The sequence below is a fragment of the Bombus fervidus genome, chromosome 7 (assembly GCF_041682495.2).
Source record: "Bombus fervidus isolate BK054 chromosome 7, iyBomFerv1, whole genome shotgun sequence".
Lineage (NCBI taxonomy): Eukaryota > Metazoa > Arthropoda > Insecta > Hymenoptera > Apidae > Bombus > Bombus fervidus.
In genome coordinates, this window is record NC_091523.1 from 15,461,363 (window position 1) to 15,481,803 (window position 20,441).

Genomic DNA, 20,441 nt, shown 5'->3' on the forward strand with positions numbered 1-20,441 from the left:
GGTAGAATTTGGAATCGAACTTGTATACCGAAACGTAGAATACAGGGTGGATCGATAAGAAATATTTTACGTATTAACTAAAGTAAATCGTCGTTTGATTTTATCGAAAAATCGTCCGAAACGAATTATGTCACGTTCCAAGCTACTCGTCGGATGGATGAGATTTGAATTCCTAATATCTTACATTTTCCGAGATATCGAAGTATAATTAACCGTTGAAACATCTTCCGTGTCTCGTTATCTTACCGAGTCAAAGTTGAAGTTTCTCGTCTTGTTAGAATATTAAAGAAACTTGAAAAAGTCTGGCGTAACGTACTCGTAAAAAAGACTCCGTGGCAAACGTCCGAACACTTTCGCGATGCTGCTCGTATATCACGGTAATCGTTCGAGGAAACGGTAGCTACGAAAGTGAAAAAAAAAGTTGGCGAGAAGCGCAACGACATGATTTGTTCAAAAGAGTGGAGATCGTGGAATATAATTATCGCGTTGATAAACGGATACGATAAAAAGCTTCCGACAGCTCGTTGGTAGCGCGAGACAGGGAAAGAAGGGAAGAAAGAGGGGGAGGAGCAATCGATAAAAAGCACGTCCGTGACCATGATTACTTACGTAAAGGTAACTGGTTGACATCGATCACGTAGTTACATACCTGCAACGGAAATCAAAATGAAAGAGTATTATTAAAAGATCGTCGAGCCGAGGCGAGGTATAATATGTAACATTAACGTGTAACGTGTCGGCTAAAATTATCTTTAAATAATCGTAAAACGTTGTGGAAAAATTTCCCGTCTCGTAAGACGATAGCGTCTAACGAGATGAATAGAACACGAGCTGTGGTAGATACGAGGACGCGTGGTAGATACAAGGAACAGGAAGTTGCTGTACGTAGAGAAGTTCGTGTCAAAAATGTGGAAAGATATTTAGCAATTTGAAGCCTCGTTTTCAAGGAAACACGCGTCCTTCGATACACGCGTGCTCGAGGAAATGTCAAAACTCGATCTACGCTACAATTATTCCGTGCGAGATAATAACGGTAATAAATTTGAGTAAAACGTTTAAAGTATCTCGTCGGGGGGGAAATCGAATTGGAAAACTCGCAGCGCATACGCGTATCCAATTAATCGCGTACAGACTCGATTTTCTCGAAGAGACGAGTCCGAACGAACAAAAGTTATATTCCAAGAAACTTCTCCTCTAATTAATACGTTCCTTCCGTAACGTGATTCATTAAGAAGAATTATCGTTTTCCTGGACTAATTAGAAAAATTGCACGCAGTCGTTACTTGCAGCAAGCAACGTGTAACGCACCTACGGCTATTACGTCGAAGGCTCTCGTTAACGAACGATCGACGAAGATCGATCGAGATCGAAGAACTTGGAAGACTCGCAGATTAGTCTCGCTTGGCGTGAAAAAATATTAAACGCGCCAAGGACACGCGAATCCTTGACGAGAGAAGCCTCGACCAGGCTGAATCGCTCACCGTGGAATTTTCTAGCAAAGGAAACCGTATTCGCGTAGCCTTGTCATCGAGCCGCGATGCGACGCGTCGATAGCGTTCCCTTGCGCTAACCCTCGACGTTCTAGCGCCAGAACAATACCGTGACCCTGTCGTCCACCGACTAACACGCGTTGCATTTTTCGCGTGTGTCGGGGACGCGTGAAATTCCGATGAGTTCCCCCGTTTTAACGAGTATGGAAATTATTTACTTATTTCTTAATTAACGAGCATGAACCCTTTCGTGCCATACACAATGACTGCATCGTGCATTTTTATGCATATTCACGCTTTTATGATTACACCCAAGCAAATGGAACCTAAACAACCTTTTCTTTCATCCTCTAAGCGTTATAACTTTATTTCCAGCGATTCCTGTATTCTTTCATCCTGTGTATTTTTGCACGTTAAAATTTCCTGGAAATGTATCAACATCCGCGGTCTGATAATCCTACAAACACCGGCAAAAGGAAGAAATAAAAAGGTAAAACGTAGTAGGTAATCGTTAACGGTTATAAACGAACGTCTCGTTTAACTCGGTACTTTATACGACAAAGAAAATATTTTCCATTCTACAAGAGTAAGAAAGCTGATTTACGAAACGAATGCGATTCGAAGCTCGTAATATCTATTAAATATCGAAGCTCGTAATATCTATTAAATATCGAAGCTCTGTTAAAAGGTAAAGAATGTCCTATGGCTTTTGAACAGCAGCGTATATATGTTATTTCACGTTTGCCGGCAAGACCAACGTCACTGAAATTCACCCGTCTTCGTTATCGATTAATTCTCTAATTATAGCACGTTAAGATAGGCCAACCCGCGAATAAAGTCGCGATAGTTGTGTATCACGTCGAACGATCAAACGTGCAAAGAATCTTCAAAAACGAAGAAGAAAAGAAGAGAAAGAAAAAGAAAGAAACGGGACAAGTAGGAAAATTTCTAACGAAAGCGGATCGATCGTTGAAGCATTTTCACCCATTAGGCACGCGCGTATCAATGCCACAGATATCTTCTCCCCACCGTGGTTCGGCGGAAGGAAGAACCGAGGGACGAGAGTGGTACGCTCGTTTATGCTGATTTCAAGTAGGCTGCGCGTTTCGCAAGCCTAATTCCACCAAGTGCCAGGAAGCGCGAGCGTTTGTCGCTTCCTAGGTACTACCCGCGCGAGATCTCGCGCAATTTTCCAATTTCCTCGAGCCCTACCTTCGTAGCCGAAACCTACGCTTCCATCGCGTTCTCTTTCGTCCGCTGACGAAATTCGCCAATCCACGCTCCGCTACACCGATTTCGTCTGCTTCGCCGATGGAAGAGGCGCAGCGGATCGTTCGTCGTATACGCAATTCCCTTAAACGAACAACACGGTTTCGATCTGATCCGCGCAAAACGAAAGCCGGTCCTTTCGCAACGTTTTCCCTTGGGAGTGGTTCGAGGTAAAACGAAAGTTCCGCTCCGGCGAAGTTCGTTTCCCGCTGTCGTCGGACGAATCGTCGAAACTTTCGCGGGCCTAATTTCGCTAAGTGCCAGAAGTGGCTGTATTCTGTTGCCGCTTCCTACGTTTACATTTCCACGGCTGACAGCAGTCTCTAAATCTCGACGAGCGAGCTGCAATTTTCGACGTGACGGCCGTGGTTGCCGTACTTATCCCTGGATTTCTCCGTTGAATTTTTAGCCGCGTTTTCAATAACGTTCGTCCGCTGTTCGATGCTTATCGTTACGCTGTATACGATACACCGCATAATGGTACACCGGCGATATAAAATAATTAGACTGTGAGAAGAGAGACGCTAATTACGAATTTTGCGATAACGATCAGACTCTGAGAATCACAGGGATCCTATCGCGATGAAACGAGACGAGTCGCTTCCTCGACGCGCAATTGATAAATGGTATCCTTTCGCTGGATCGCGTCGCTCACGAGTAACCTTCTAGAAGGGATGACAAGGGGGGCTAGCACACCCCTGTCACGAAGACGCGGACGTCTACTAAAATGCAGGACGCAGTCGAAATGACGTCTTACAGCAACAGGTGTGCTGCTCTAGCTGCTGCAGAAGGTTGCAGCTTGATTAATGTCGCGTTTATTCGATCCAGCAAGATTCGTCGATCGAACGATAGTCGAACGTTAGACTCGGTGCAGGCGAACGATCGTCTCTCGCGCATTTTCGCAAGAGGCACGCCGTGGTACCAAATATCGACGCGGTCGATCGACCAGGCTGTGATTCTACGTGCAAAACTAAGTAGAAAAACGTTGAGTAACCTTTTCTGTTCCGAGCTTCGCTCTCGAGGAAATCGAAGATCGTAAAGAAATTTCATACGTTACGATAAACGACTTTTGTAACTCGAGATTCCATGGGTGTTTCTATGCGTACGTACAAGCACGACTTCGAGCTTTGATTCCTAATCCCTCGCTGTTCAACCGAATATTCAATCTTACACCTGTCCAAGAAAAGAACCTGTTAGAAAATCTGGTTTAGAACTTTCGTTCGAACGACTGGTTCGGTGGAGGCGCGTAAACGCGGTATCGAACAAGTTGAAAGGACATTTGATCGTTCGATCAGAAATAGCCGTTTCTTCTATTTCTAATCGAACGACCTAGTCGATTCGACTACAGCCGCCTTATGTAAACGTGGCTTGAACGGATCCCAGCATCACCATCAAACGGAGAACGCTCTCCTCTCTCGCCATTTACGTTAGCCTGGCGATCTTGCGTTCCGTGTTATTAATTCTCGATGTCAGCGGTGCGCGAGAAAACCGAGTGGCGAGTTACTCGATACGCGGCCTCGGCATTTCGCGAGGCTCGTGGTGTCGATCCACCGTCGCGAACGAGCGGATCGACTTCAACGCGCGTGTCTCTTTTTTTAATATATCTACACAGTGACTCGCAAAAATATTCAAACACTTGCCGTAGGAAACGTTAAAGTACGAGATAAAATATCTTGAAACTATTAATTTTCAATTTTTTCCACTTTTCACGACACTATAATAGCTGTTCTAAATCCATGTAAGTATCCGGACACTGACACGTTTGCGGACGTTGCCTAAACATCTTACGAATCTAGTTGCTTTCGTGAATTCGTTGTCGGTGTCCTGCGATCTCGATGTTGCTTTTGGGCGATATAAGCGACGTTTATCAACGAATAATATCGATAAAGTTGTTACAAGGACGAGTAAGCGAAAGCACAGTGCATAGTTTAAGATCATCTGAACGCTTGCATCCCTCTCTGCTCTCGTCTTTATCAATCTCGTTTATCAAAAGTATGGAAATACCAGTCTCTGTAAGAAACGAACGTATCGAATAGATTGGATGAAAAACAGGACAAACGGTCGACGAAATCATCCGAAATCTTTCGTTTCGTCATCTTGATACCTACGTATGTCTCCTATACGTACGTTTTGATTTGCCTAAGTCTGTATTATTTGTTGATAAAATATTGCCGAAAAATAACATCAAGATCGTAGAACGGCGCGTTAAAAAACTATAAAAGAAACTATAAAAGAAACTGAGGTAAGACATTTACGAACAGGAATGTAAGTAAGATGCCATTAGAAGAAGACCTCGATCGCTCAGTGAACTAAGATTTAGTCACTCGCTAGATTTTAGAGGAAAACGAAGAAGAGCGACGAACGACGGTAGAGCGAAAGTTTCTGATGGAAAAATAGGACGCGTTCGTCCTTCTCGTTGTCTAGCTCGTTATCAGCTAGCAAACGAGCTGTCAATACCGTGCGCTGCTATCTCTACGCGCTACTCCTTTCTCTGTTTCTTACTCGAACGTTCTTCCTCGCTTTCCATCACTGGCTGCCTTTGTGCAACGACTCGCGTTTACTCTAGCCTTGTGCCTAATGACGCCTCGGCAGAGGGAGAACGTTTCTTCTCACAGTCTCGTGGCGTACACTGAATCACGTCATGACGTGTTACCTGCACCCGCTTCGTCGTAGCACACGTGGCTCGCGCGAACCACGTGTACGCGGATATCACCATCCGCTGCACGTTTTCACTTATGCTGAACGTGCAACGATAGATACGCCTATCGCTACTCGCGAACAACCATGCGACAGGCGATAGAAGACGAATGATCGTTTAAAACAATTGATTCTCTACGGTGTCATACGTACATTCCTGTTCATAAGTCACCGTATACTTGATCGTTTCGAGCAAAAATGATCGTCACAATGTACATGCCTTGCGACACTTCGTATATAAATCATGTCGCTCTAACGTTACGCGTAATAAATCAAATTAAAAAGATAAAGAATTGATAGGAAAAATTCCAACGTTTAATGCGAGCAGCGATATTAGAATATCAAATAGGAGTAGCAGTATGTCTAAAAAAAGAAAAGCAAAAACGTATTGTTAGGTACTATGCCACTTGATAGGTAATTTACATTTATAATCTCTCGATCCGGTAAAAAAGTAACGAGTGCCGCTCCTAATTATCAATACGTTGTATCGTTACTAAAAAAAAAAAAAAAAAAAAAAAAAAAAAAAAAAAAAAAAAAAAAAAAAAACAGAAAAAAAAATCGTTACTACACATTCATCAACTATACGATTGTTTATGAAAGTTAATATATATGTACGGCTTACATGGAAACCACCAACTTTGCACAATATCGACTGCGCTGAATCGTGTTTTCACGATTGCACAGACTGGAAAGTATCTAAAAAGGCCGAGAAGCTATCGAAAGGAAAAAAAAAAAAAACAAGAGAGAAACGGGTCAGTAACGTGTTACCACGCGACGCGAAGCGTGAATTAAACCTCTGCACTCGTCCAAGGCCATTTTTACATAATAGTTCGCGGCATCGCTGCGAAACGTCACGAACGTCAGTGGCAAAAAGTGCAAACGCGTTTGCATAACCGGCGGCCTTCGCGGAGGCATTGTTTCGCGAACGGGCACGAACGAGCAAAAACATCTCGTATAAATAAGGAAATCCTCGGACTCGATTCCGCAACGATCGAACTCGAGCCAATTAACGAAACTATCGAGACAAGTCGCATTCCGCGCGTAACATACCAAAGCGACGAATCCAAACGATCGTACAGACAGATTTTACGTTGGCTTTTCGATCGAGGTATCTGGAACGTTCTCAAGGCGGCCGATCATCAGCATTGTTGGCAGCTTGAAAATTATGGTCACGGTTCCTTGGTTCCGCGTCGAGAGAGTGCTCGATGACGAGCGTCGAGAAGGTCGACTCGGCGAAACCATTATTTCATACACGCGTTCGTCATCCATGTGATGAAATAACCACTTAAATCGCATCGATTCCTAATCGCCGCGAACTTGGAATAGCGAAAGTTTCCTTTCGAAGTAAATGGAATACGAGATCGCGATTGTACGTTGCATCTCGTGAGGATAAAATCGAGTAGAAATTTGCAATTTTTACGTATGGTGGTCAATACGACGGAGAACGAAGGAAGAATCGTATAAAGAAACAGCGTTCTTTGCGTTGACTCGAAAAATCCAGTCTATTTTTCTTCCATAAATGTAAAATCAACATAGTTGAATATTTATTACGCGTAAATTGGACTCGAGATAACAAAAAATAAACGAATGAAAATGAGATAAAGTTTATCTATTCCATTCTCTATACTTCTAATCGGACTGTGTCGAGTTTCTATTTTACGACACGGTAATCATCCTGAAATACTCTTTTTTTTTCTTTTTTTTTTTTTTTTGTTAAGCCATCTCTTTAAAATTTCTTTTGGGGAATAGATTCGCGGGTTATTTGTCTGTCGTAAAAGAGCGTAGCAGTTGGAGAAAGGTAGCGAGACCCTGACCTAAGCGGTACGTTCGCGTAGACGCGAACAAACTTTCCAGCTCTTGGAGAAAAGGAAGACGAAGGCAATGGCGACCGAAACAAAAGCGAGGAGAAAGCTTTCGCGTGAAATTAAGGCAAAAGGGATTGGTAAATTATTCAGAGACACCCTCTAGTCTGCAGCGAATGGAAGGTGAGAGAAACGATGCGTAAAACCATCCTCGAATTCTTAAGCCTCCTTTCCTTTTTCCCTTCCTTCCTTCCTTCCTTCCTTCCTTCCTTCCGTCCTCTTTCGCCATCCGCGTTTCTTCTCCACGGTAGGCTGTTTTTTCTTCGCGTGTCTCTCAGGAATCGAGTATAAATATGTAAATACAAGAGCGCAAAACGCCTGTTGGCGGAACGGGTCCACCGTGCTCCTCGTGCAACGCGAGATAATAAATTATGATAATTTTTGGGTATTAATTCGCGCAGGATACGGTCGAAACGAAAAAAAGAAAAGAGCGCCGGAACAAAGATGATCGTGATAAAAGGTTCGGTTAATTTAGTCGCCTTTGTCATGCAGATTCTCCGGAAGAATGGCCAACAGTAGGAAACTGATCGTGCGAGAACTACGCCAGGAGACCAGCTTCCACTTCCGCTATCCCCGATGATCTTTGCACTGCTACAAATATTCGCATAGCATTTTAAAGGTAAAGAAATATCCAAGTTTCGCACGCAGAACCGGCTGATCGGTATTTCAGCTGCTCGGAAGTCATTGATCGATTTTATCCATCGATCGATTACGTAACATAAGTAACAGAAGAGGTGCTGAATATTGCAATCCTTTACGCATCGCTTTGAGATTTATGTCGATATATGCAAGTTTCTTGCGACACTCGCGGAAATAACTAATTTTTTTTCTTCCAGACGTTCGATGCTAATCGCTAGGATGTTTATGAATTTATAATAAAGTTTGAGGTGCAAAATTAAAAAAAAAAAAAAAAAAAAAACAAATGGCATATACGTAGAAGATCAAAATAGCCAAAGCGGTGTATGTAATGCTTTCGTAGTGCTCTACAACTTTTGCTGTGTGATACAACAGCGTAAACCGGAAACCATCCTAAGCGGAAAGGCGAGGGCTACGATACAACAAGCGAAATAAAATACAATACTTTCGAGGATGAAACAAAAATTTCTACGTAGACTCCGTCTCTTCAGTTCTGTCTACCAAAATACGCAATTGCGAATCCGCGGTCTAGCGATCGCCTGGCTACTCGAACAATAAAATTTATCTTCTGCACCATCTATACGTTAAACAAGGAGCCATCGCGTCGATCTCTTTCCTTCGATCGATCATCTATCGACGCTTCGAACGACTACGAAAAGCACGCAACAAAGCGGTACGTGAGCGGACGCGCAAAACCGGGAGATCGCGAGTCCTCGAAGAATTCGAGGAAAAGGAGTTCCGCTCGCGGAGAAACGGTAAGAAAAGGAGCCAGACGAATGCAGAGGAGTACGTATCCGCGACGACGTCGCGGCGATCATTCGCAATGAGTGTAGTCGGCGCCGCAGCCTTTGTTTTCCCTGATGACTATGTATACTGTATACGATTGGCTAACAGTAAAACGACGAGTGACTACGATGGCGGAGACTCGTCTTCCGATCGGAAATGCCTAAAACGACTAACGTCGCGAATCGAAATGACGATAACGGTAAATCCCACGGTGACCAACCTGTTCTCGCCTGTACGTTTTTCACGGAAAAACGAATATCTTTCGGTCTGGCGATACGCTCGCGAATCGATGGGAACCAGCAGCTATAAATAGACAATCACGACGAGTGAATCGCGATGAACGATGACTCGCCAACATATTGCCAATTTGCCGGTGACCGTCGATGCTCCCTCGCGCGTTCGTCGATTTTAAGCGAATCGATTTCTCCCAAAACTCCACGCTCTGTTATTCGCTCCATATCCCACTGTCAAGGGTATGAACGAAAGTTTCCTAGAATCTAAAATATCGTTTGGTTTTTTTTTTTTTTTGTTTTCTTAAGAAAAATTAACGCTAGGCTGACAATATAGTTTTTCGTTAACGCGATCGGCATTGCGGGTGTTTCAACCCCTGTTTTCATTTCTTTGGGCTTTATAAAGAAAATATAAGTGCTACTTTCACCGAACGTTTAAACTTTCTTGCGATACAAATGAGAACTTGACTCGATGTTACGAAACAATGGCAATTTGTTCGAAGGTACGCGGTTTCCTATTAAGCAAATATGAAAAGAAGTTATTGTAGGGATTTTATATATTACCGACATCACCGGTGAGATAATTTAAAGCTAAGGAACTTCTAGATACGCAAACTAGAACTTGGAAAGATGTGTAAAGATACCCAACATCTGATATATTTCTACGTGGTGGCGTGTGCATTCTGCGCACTTCCTTTTCTACAAATTGCCCTTGTGGGCAATAAAAATCCGCGGTCTAACGGTTACTAAGAATCGCACGACGATACGTTTAATCGTAATCCAAACGACGTACAAATCGACCAAGACGCAATTTGTAATTTGATCGAACGACGACGAACCGTAATCATACGGAGCAAAAATTTGGTAGTTCTTCCTCGTAAAAATTCTTCTCGCACGCCCATCTACAAACCGGTTACCTAATCGAATTAAGACGTTCCGCGGAACAAGAAGCGCGGCAAAAAGTAATTACTATCCTCGTGAACTTACCAACGCGTGTCCTCCATGCAGCGCAATCGACGACTGGAAAAAAAAAGTTCACGGCGCACTGGCGGACGATCGACGAGGCACAAGGTGCACCCGGCCGTGTCGTTCGTCCGCGCTTTACAAACGAGAAGTCGTATCGCGTAGGCCGACATCTCGATTAACGACGTATCGTCGCGAGCGATCGTGCGTGCACGCCGCGCCGTTGTATCTTGTCACCGTTCGCATGCAGGTAAGTCGCAGAGGGTCGCAGCTGACCCGGCCTGGCCGGCCTTAATCGTTATCGGTTGCTCGCAACCGGTAATTACAGGTGGCACCGGCCGAAACCACCTGTTACTAACGACAAGTTATAACCGGTGCTGTGTGTACATGTACGTACGTCTATCCTGAATGTACTAATTGTAAGTGTGCCGTGACTTATGCATGCTGACTTATGACTGATGCGCGTTCAGGCGACCAATTCGCGTTGACCTCGCTCGATGACTAAGGAGGAAAAATAATTGCTTTCTTGGCAAAATGTTTCAAGTAAATTGTAAGCGAAAGAACCGCTTTGTCTCGTGTGTTTATTGAATCATCGTGAACCAATTATTATACTTCGTTAAGCTCTGTGTACGTTATAAATAGATCGGGTATACGCAGCTTTCTTGAAAAATAAATTTAAAGGACGATTACGACGATAAAATAATCGTTCGTTGTTGTCAAAGTGTCGTTTCCCGACGATATAAAACCGATGATTTTTCAGGGCAACCGATAGACAGCGAAACAAGGAAGACACGTTGTCGAAGCGCGCGGAGGAAAGTAGAACAAACTCGTGCGTCTCGCGTGAATCGATCTCTGCGGATTCTTCTTGTTCGCAACTTCGACTTTACTATTCGTAAGCGAGCATTGTTCGAGAGTGGCACAGTAAATAACGAATGGCAAGTTTTCCGCGATTAATGCACGGCACACGCGCGCTATTCAAAGTAAGACATCGCGTCGCGCTACGAGAAGCATACGCAACGATGCGATTTGTGGGCGTTAACTCGACCTCCGATTAACTTCCAACGCTACGGACGAAATACGCACCTTGTCACGCGCGACCTCCGATTTATAAAATTGACGAGAAGAACTCCCGAGCGTCGAAGCTTAATCATCGCGAATCACGAACAGAAAAAGGGTTTGATCGATCTATAAGGAGGAAAATACATTTTGATCTACCTAATTCCTCGTTACAGTCCTCCGAAACAGCTCCTACATCTTTTCTATTCGTTCGAAACGACGCTCGAAGTGCGTCCCGATGACCGAGGAACGTATCAGGTCGTCCGAAAAGTTTCTTTCGTTTCACAAGGAAATAATGGATGCACGACATTTTTCGTTTTATATTATTTTATCGAATTACGTACGATCCATTTTGTTCTATCAAGATAAAGATCACAACGTTCGATAGATTAGGTTTCGCTTTTGTATAAAGACGCGTGTATTTTCGTCCAGTCGCGGGGAGACGTCGCGTTATAGCGCGTCAACGGGAGTCGTAAATTCCCGCTACGATTGCACGAATCGACACCACGAATTAGACGATCCCCTTATTTCTTGTGGGAGAATAAGGGGTGATTGGGTTGGAATATAACTGGACTTCACAGTTATATTATATATATTTATTTATATTGAATTACACCACTTGATGTGAACAGACCGTGTTTGGAAAGCGTGTTGATGAACCCGAAGGTTGCTAGACGTGGTAGTTATAGAGGCGAGAGCTTGACTGACATGTTAGAACTTGAAGTTGACTGTCCGAGGACTAGTAGAACGGTGGACTTGACTGTCCACGGGATCTTAGAGCAGTGCTTGACTGTCTGAGGGTTAGTAGAACAGTGGACTTGGTTGTCCAAAGGATCTTAAAGCAGAGGACTTGACTGTCTGAAGGCTAGTAGAACAGTGATTGACCCGTCTCGTACTATTTAGGAAGAAAGCTCGTCGTGGGGGTATCCTTGATGAACTAAGAACGCGGATTCGTAGTTCACACTTTTCGGTAGAAAAGTGAGGGTAACGATCCGCGATGCCCATTGGATATTCCCAATGTTAATGTATTAAATACGAGGGGACAGTCCTCGGCAAATATGAATCACGTTTGTTTCTGTCCTTGGGAAAAACCCATTACCTCGCTGGGCAAACCTTCGCTTTCTCCGTAATGAGTACGAGCGTGCAATAAACCTAAGGACCCATTTAAGGGGCCACTCATAGACCGAATGTATGCAAAGAATATAACTTTATTGTTAACAGATGTGGGCTATGGTGATTCCTTGGGTTTATTGCGGGTCATTGTGACGATGTGCAGGCCTCGGCGGCCTGACCATGAGGGACGTCGCAGGTACCAACTTACGCGACGTAACAACGCGTCTGTAAAAGAAAGACACTTTTCGGGCAACCTGATATCTGACGAAAGCCACGCCACGACGTCAGAAATAACAGAAAATGCTTCAACGAACAATGCGAGTATAACTACGTAAAAGTACGAAACGATGAAAGAGTTGACGACTAAGAAGAAATCGCGACAGGTTTATAACGTAAACACCGAGTGACAGATCCGCGGTGCACTTTTAAAAATTCTCTCGCGCTACTACAGTTTTTCACCAACACGGCAACACGCTGGTTGCAAAGAGATCGATCGATCGTTGTTTGGCTGCAAAGACAAGCGCGTCGTCGCTATGCGAAATCGTTAATCGCGCGCATTTCCGCGCTGCGAACAGAGAAGTAAGCGGACAGACTCGTTAGTAATTATCCAGAACGTTTCAAGCTCGACCGCTCGATTTTGTAATGGAGTCCGGAGTCGAGCCGCGGCTGTCACGACACGCGAAACACGCCAAGCTGGGGCGTTGCCGACAATGCCGCCTGTGTATTAATTAAGTAACTGCGGTGACATCGTTGCAACTAATTGCCATTCTCGGTGGCCTCGCTCGCCGAGAATCTAGGATTTCCGACCGCTCCCGCGGTATCGAAGCGCGTCTCTCGATAGCATCGGGTTATACCGGAAGCAAGAACACGTATTTTCTTTCGTTGAAACTCCCCAGCTGAACAATCACGATGCTAACTGGGTCGTCTCTTAACTCTTAGACGCGAGTTAATTTTGGCTTCGTGCCTTCTATGAAATTACATTTGTTGAAACTCCATTGTTTGACATAGTCCGAGAGATGCCAAGACACGCGCCAGCAGAGAAAAAGATCGCTGGATTCAACGCTAGGAACGTTAAAAACGGAATCGCGCGATGGTACGGATGAAAAAAAAAAAACAATTTTTAAATTCCTTCGCGGAATTGACGCGCGATCTACCATACGAGCGGTGATTAAAAAAGTAACGTTTAACGAGCAATGACATTTACCAATTGTTATTCGTATTATTGTTTACATTGTTAGTTATTCGTTGTAATTCTATGCGATTTTTCGTACACTATTCTACGGTTCTTCGATTCAATCGAGCGTTTTACCTGGATGTTCGAACAAGACGAAAAATCGATATAGTTTTGGTAAAGCGAAAATTACAGAATTACCGCAGGAGGATTTCATCGACACGGATCTAATACAGTTACGTTATATCTCATAGTCCATTTTGAAACGACGCATCGTCTTTTGTTCCGCTTTGGCGATTGCATTATGAATGCAGGGCAAAATAATCATGGAGCGTTGCACAGTTCGAGAGAATCGTTAAAACGTCGATCGAAGTAATTCGTCGATGACGGTGATCTTACGCAAGCTACGTCGACGATATCATCTCGCCCACCTAGATCGCCTGATTTAACTACACCACGCTTCTTCTTACGGAATTTTCTTCGAAGCAAAGCGTATGTCGATAAACCGAACACGATCTGAAAGATGGAATTCGATTAAATTTCGCGCGAAAACGTAACGAAAACTGTACCGCGTCCGCAGGCGCGCACCTTTCAGAAATTATATTCAACGTATAATTTCCAAGTACCTATCGGATAGATAAACGACTCGTGTCAAAAATACTGTCGTCTTTCGTCTGGTTTGAAAGTTATCGACGATGAAATTCAAGCGAAACGCACCTCGACCGACCTATATTTCGCGTACTGCACGTCGTTGTCCCTTAAATGTCATTGTTTTGCCACAGCTTTCTCTGCCTACCTCGCTCGATTCCCGGGCTAAATAGGTACGCGACGTCGAGCAGACGAATTAGTTTCTAATTGGGTCGCGTTAAACAGGCCGCGTCGCGTACACGGGGTATTGTTCGAGTTCGATCTGCCCGCGCCAAGCCAGTGCCCTCGTTCGTTCTCCCTTTTTTCCGTGGATCGCTCGCAGCCCGACATAAATCACCTTTCTTTCATCTTTCGCATCATTAGTCTCGCTGACGTGGCGCTTATGTGCACGCTCCCACAAAGCCACCCCTGGTACGTGCTCGCGTGCCCTCGTCAACGTTACCGCGAGGGATGCGTCCCAAAAGCGAGCCACGATTCTTCTCCTAGCCGCCTTTGCCTCCAAGCGTCACGCGTTTCCGCTCAAAGACGCGCCAAACGTTGCATCGTTTCAGCGACTCGAGAAAGCTTAAGTCGCGCGATACCGAAGAAAGTGGGAAACGATTGCTGGAATTCGCGCTATATGCAAGTTCGGTGCAAGCCGATTGGTTTGATTATCGCTATCGATCGCCACGTGGTAAACGCTCTTTGCTTCGCTTATCGTTAAGATCGCTGTGATCGAAATAATCGAGCGACACGATCCTCGCGAGACGCGTACGACTGATTACACGTAACGGATCGCCCTGAGCGAACGCAACGACTTTCACGGAGCAGCATCTTTTTATCGTGAAACGACTTTTTAAAATCCGAGCCTCCGGCAGAAGATTACGCGATGTAGATGTCGGCGGAAATTGAGATCCATCCGCTTAAACTCCTCTAATTTCTCCGACTCTTCTCCATTTTATATTCAAAGTACGCGGTTACATGGAAACGTAAAGATATTTCAAAAGTGAGTATACACCTGCGGGGCACGAAATTTACTCGGAAACTTTTACACGCGAAACTTTTAAACTGAAAATCGATCGAAAAGATGTAAAGTACGTAAGAATAAAAGTTAATAGTAAAAGATACAGTCGTTATTGCACGAATCTCGTATCTGTAAAGGTACGCTCAACTTTAGACTTTCGCTCGTATTTCTTTCGTCTAAATATCTGGCAAGTATCTAATATCATTCACCGGTGACCCTCGTCCTAATTAACACGCTAAGTAAAATTCCAACGTTCTCGGTAGATATACGAAGCATCGACCGACCAACGATCGATCCAACGTTGATAAAGTCATTCTATTCAAAGAGAGATCGTAGAGCTTGGAAACGAAAGTTTCGTGGCCGGACGCAGTGGGCGTCGAGCATGGCGGTTCATTAGAGTCACGAAAAAACGCTGGCTAGTCGTTAACATTTAAAGATCACTGGGCAAAGACACGATAGGCATGTTCTTGTTGATTTTCTCATTTTAGTATCTTAATACGACATACCAGCCGAAACGAATAACTTCATAGGCGCAAGTATGTAAGCTTCCTTTAGAAATAGCCGATAAGTCGTCGGAACTCTATGAAAACCAAAGGTAAAACGATTAGGACAAACGATAAATATATCGTTTTCAAAGCTGCCAGCGTGTTAAAATAGAATTTCGTTAACAAGATCGATCAGCAGCACGGTGAATCTTAAAGCCGTAGAAGATAGAAAATGTGGCTTATCGTGTTTTCACCCAGTGGTCTTCGTTTGTGTCGTTCGGGAGCTACACCGATATCGTCTCCATAAATTGAAAGGCGAAAGAAAGAAGCGACGTTAAAAGCATTGTTTCTCAAATTTATCTCGTAGCTTGCTGTCGTTTGTCACCTTCTTGCAATAAGTATACTCGTATAGAAGTAAGTAACTTGTTTCTTGAAGATCGAACATTAATCTTGGCGTGTACTTGTACGATAAAAGTAAGAAATCGACCAGTGCGATCTCTGAAAGACCGATTTGTTAGTTCGAAGCTGACTTTCTTCGGCGAATCTGCGCCGTCGAGTCGTCTAGATCGTTTCCCGAGGAAAGAATGCATTCTGATCGCGCGAGTAACGGGCCAACGCAACCGGAAGTAGGCTGGGGAGGCGCGTTACTTGAAATTAATTCCGTTTCCGCTCGTCGCAACGGCCAATTAACGCGAATCTTTTCTCATCGAATCGTTACAGCGAATCGAGACGAAGCGGCTTCTAGCGAGAATATTCCACGACGTTCGTTACGCGTAGACGCTAATAGCGTTGTTTAGCGACCGCTCGATTTATTTATCGTCGAAAAGAAAGAAAGAGAAAGAGAGAAAAACTTTCCTGGCACGGTATACGTACGAGTTAATTCCAGGCGCGAAATAAATCGAGTCTTTAATAACTGTTTCCTCTTTACGGAATCTTGGAAAATATATAGCGTCGATAGACCGGTACAGTGGACGATTCGTTCCTTTACGAGGCTATCCGTCGCGCATGTAAGTTTCTCAGGGATTAACTACGCGCCCTTCCAAACCTTTCTTTTACGCGAGGAAACTCGTTTTCCTAATGGAATCGCAAACTGGTATCACTAAGCTGGACGTTGACTCCACTTCCATTTCGGATGCTTCGAATATAACGCACGTTCGTACGTAGCTACGCTGGCTTCTCACCGAGGTAAAGTCACGAACCTTTCGATTTTTGTACAGGTATCTTGGTACGACACGATAAAATCTAATTGAAATTATCCGTTACACGAAATCGAACCTGTACAAATTATCCTTCTTACAATTTCGTCTCGGTGTATTATCCTTGGCTCGAGTTTTGCATAGTAAATTACTGCGTTACCGTTATTCGTACTACAACTATGAGACAGAAACGAGCCAGTTTTCTATCGATACCGCGACGACTAACACATATGTAATTTATGATTCATCGTATTATTCTTGCAAGTCTCGCAGATAATTTGCGCAAAACGTTAGATCGTTAGCTCGTACGAACACCACAATTAATTAACCGTTTCCTTGATAATATAAACTGCTGATTGCACGCTGTACGAGACCAAGATGTATGTATTGTATTACTTGGTGAACGTGGTTGTACGTGTATTCGTATATTGTTTACGACAGATCGGAGGGTCTCTCTGTCCGATAGGTTGTCGACCGGCTCTCGTCCACGGACAGGGTTACGCAAGAACGGAGGGAAAATGGGTTGCATCGTCGGTGAGATTCACGAGAAAAGCTCGGTGATCCGTGGAGTTGGCTCGGTCTCCCCGAAGGCAGTGAGGTGTAGTCGGATAGAAGGTTGGCTGGACGGTGGCGCAAAAGCGTGGAAAACGGGTCGGAGGGAAGAAGGAAGAAGGAAGAAGGGCACGGAGCGCAGGGGGCGAGAGATAGAGTGGCGGCGTGTGCGGAGGTGGAAAAGGGTCCTCGTGATATCTCGCTTCCGCACCCTTCCACGAACAAAGTAGCGCACGTAGCGCCTGAAGGGTACTTCTCCTCCTTTTTTCACCTCTTTTCCTCTGCCTCTACCCTCTCTCTCTCTCATCCTCTCCACCACGCCACCACCTTTCGCGTTCTCTTCCCTTCTTCGTATCACACCCCTCGCGTGCATCGTCCTTTCGTGACGATGACCTCGAGACGCTCCTCTGTATCGCCATCTAGACGGCAGATCGGCGAAAATTTCGAATCGTTCGTGATACTCTTTGGACGATGGAAGGACGTCCCACTCGAAGGAGCTACGTAGAACACGGAAGATTTCCAATTACGCGAAATTTTCTTTTCTACGACGAAGGACGATTCTATTCGAAGAGCTACCACAGGTACGTTCCAAAAGTAAATTCGTCGCGTACGAGCCACCGAAGTTTCGATGGTCGCGAATGACTTAGCAGCCCACGACAGTCTCGGGTGTCTCACCTTTTTCCTCCGTTCGTAGATTACGGAAAATTTCCAGTCGTTCGAAATATTCTTCCCGATGACGAAAGAATTCGACTCGGACAACTATCGTGTCTACGGGGTTGGGCGAAATAATGGAAACACCTTCTATATACGTCGTGTACGTGATACACGCGAGTGTACACAGAGGTTAAACGAGATAACGGACGATACACGACATATAAGAGGTATTTCCATTATTTCGTCCAACCCCTGTGAAATTTTGAAGGTAGATTCGTTGTCCGGAAGCCAGCGAAACTTCCATAGAAGCGAGTAGCTCGCAAAACTCTTCCGCGTGTCTAGCCCCTTTCCTCGATTCGTAGATTACGAAAAATTTCCAGCCGTTCTAGATATTCTTTTCGACGATGAAAGAATTCGACTCGAACAACCACCACGACTATGCTCCGAAGGCAAATTTCGTCGTCTGGAAGCCACCGAAACTTCCATGGAAGAGCGAGTAGCTTAGGAACTCGAGGCGGGAAGCGAATCGAACATCGCCAGCGTTCCATCCAGCCCTCCCTGTCCCTCCTTCTCGTTCCCAATCGTCTCTCGCTCTCTCTGCCCTATTTCCCTCTGTCTGAATCGTTCTCCTGCCTCTCCTCTCTGCCTCCCTTTCTCCTGCTTTCCCGGTTCCTATCCCCTTCCCCCGCGATTTCCCTCCGTGTCTCGCACACGTACGCCATCGGTACACGTACACACACGCAGCACCAGCAGCTCCTCTCTCGTCGAGAACCCCACAATACCGTGGCCGACCTGGTCGATACGTCTAGTACACCACCCCCGAGCAACGTTCGCCCTCCTCCGCCCCCTTCGTCCCGCTTCTCGTCCCGACCGCCCCCCAAACTCGTCACGCCTGTTCTCGCGTGTACCAGAGCCGCCGACTACATCGCGAACACGCGGACACCCGTTATCCTTCTTCCTCGAGAGAGACTTACTTTCATCCGCCGCGCCCCAGCCGCGACCGCGATGGAAAACCGCGCTCGCGTTAATTGACACACATTCGCCGCGTGTTTCGGGGCGGACGAAATCGATAGCTCGTTTCAGACGCCCTTACACCCGTCGCTTTTCCCTTCGAACGAGAGAATCGCTGGGATTTCGAGGAGAATCTCGAGAATATTTGCTGGAGGAACGGTGGAAATTTTCTGGAGAAAAATTTCGCCAATTTTCGGAGTAGTTTGGCAACGACGCGCGTTCTCTTCCGAGTGAAATCGACCGGTTCGTTTCAGTCGTCCTCGATCTTTTTCTTCGGACGAATCGAAGGGACGCAATAGGAATTCGCTGATTCTCCCCCGATTCAACGATTTCTGGTTCGTGTAACGGTATTCACATTCAAATAGCTGGATGATTCAACCGACGGGAGTTTATTTAATCAAGCATCGAGTAGAATTTCCTTCCTGTAAATAGAGGATTCAGATAAAGGTAAATCTATCGTGCCGAATACCGTCTATAATCGTGGTAATGTAGTCTACGTTAAATTGCTCGTAATAAAATGAAACGCGTTACGACCACATAATACGCTTCGGTTTCTTCGATATAAATTTTCCAGCGTTAACGAATCTCCGGAGACCTTGAACCATCCGAGGACCTGAAAACGTCGTAATGTTTCGAACGAAAGCCTGCAGCGTCCGATGTTCCAATTTCAGCGAAGACGGCTGATGCCAGGGAAATCGCGGAGACACGAACGTACGAGGAAAGAGCGCGAGCGCGGCGTCGTTCCAGCTTTTGGACATCGCTCGATCCGGATATAGGCCACGAGTAGACGCGAGAAGAAAGACCGGTCGCGGAACATCGTCGATGAGATTGCACAAGAGCTTACCTCGAGAGCGAGGAGGAAACAGGCTCCTCGAGAAACGCCGATAAGGCTCTTTCCTTCTTCGCTGCTCTTTCTCGCGTTTCGCCGCCGGGCTCTTCCGTCTCCCCGTAAAGAAACAGCCGGCCCCTTTCGAGACCATCCGCCGTTTACCGAAGCGAAAAATCTGACGCCAGTTTCTTTCTTCGTTTCTGCCTCCATTGTTCGCGATCGACGAGCGTCTCCGATTATTTCATACTTCTTTTCGACGAAAGAAAAGATCGACCAAGAGTCGATCGACGTTTCACCCTCGCGACAAGAAAACGGAGATCGCGTTGCACAGTTAATAACCCAACGATACGATGGAGTTCGTCGAGCGAACAACTTTCCGCCAGTTTGACCGCAAACAAGAAATAACAAGCTGTTCCGGTCTGAGAAGATGCACCGTGTTTCGATTAGGTTAATTGGCCGGCTAAATCTCGTGACCGGATTTCATGAAAAAACAGCGTTTATCGCGTTCCTTAACGCGTGCAGGATAAGCAATCGCGAGAAACGGCTTCCTACCGACTAGAAACACGCGGCACAGCATAGGAAATATTGCATCTTCTAGCAGGCTAGACGAAAGTACGTTTATGAGAGAGAGAGAGCTGTTTCGAAATATCGTTGAAATGTAAACGTCGAACCAACGGCTTTCTTAGATTTAGTGCGTCCGTGCGATCGAAATGTTACGCGAAGCTTCGTAATTAGCTTCGATCAAAGTGAAACCCTAACGACGAAAACGCGAATAACGGTATCGATAGAA

General features: G+C 45.2%; 1 protein-coding gene and 1 long non-coding RNA gene across 2 annotated transcripts in view; both read right to left on the reverse strand.

Annotated features, from left to right (window-relative positions):
- LOC139989435 (uncharacterized) overlaps positions 1–10,324 on the reverse strand; it is a 36,962-nt gene extending 26,638 nt beyond the window's left edge. The window contains exons 1-2 of the long non-coding RNA XR_011800338.1: positions 9,958–10,324; positions 610–649 (exon numbers count right to left, since the gene is read on the reverse strand). This is a non-coding gene — a long non-coding RNA (uncharacterized lncRNA). The remainder of the gene's footprint in view (positions 1–609; positions 650–9,957) is intronic.
- Jing (AE binding protein 2 jing) overlaps positions 1–20,441 on the reverse strand; it is a 149,326-nt gene that overhangs the window by 74,790 nt on the left and 54,095 nt on the right. The gene's annotated exons all lie outside the window — the stretch shown is intronic.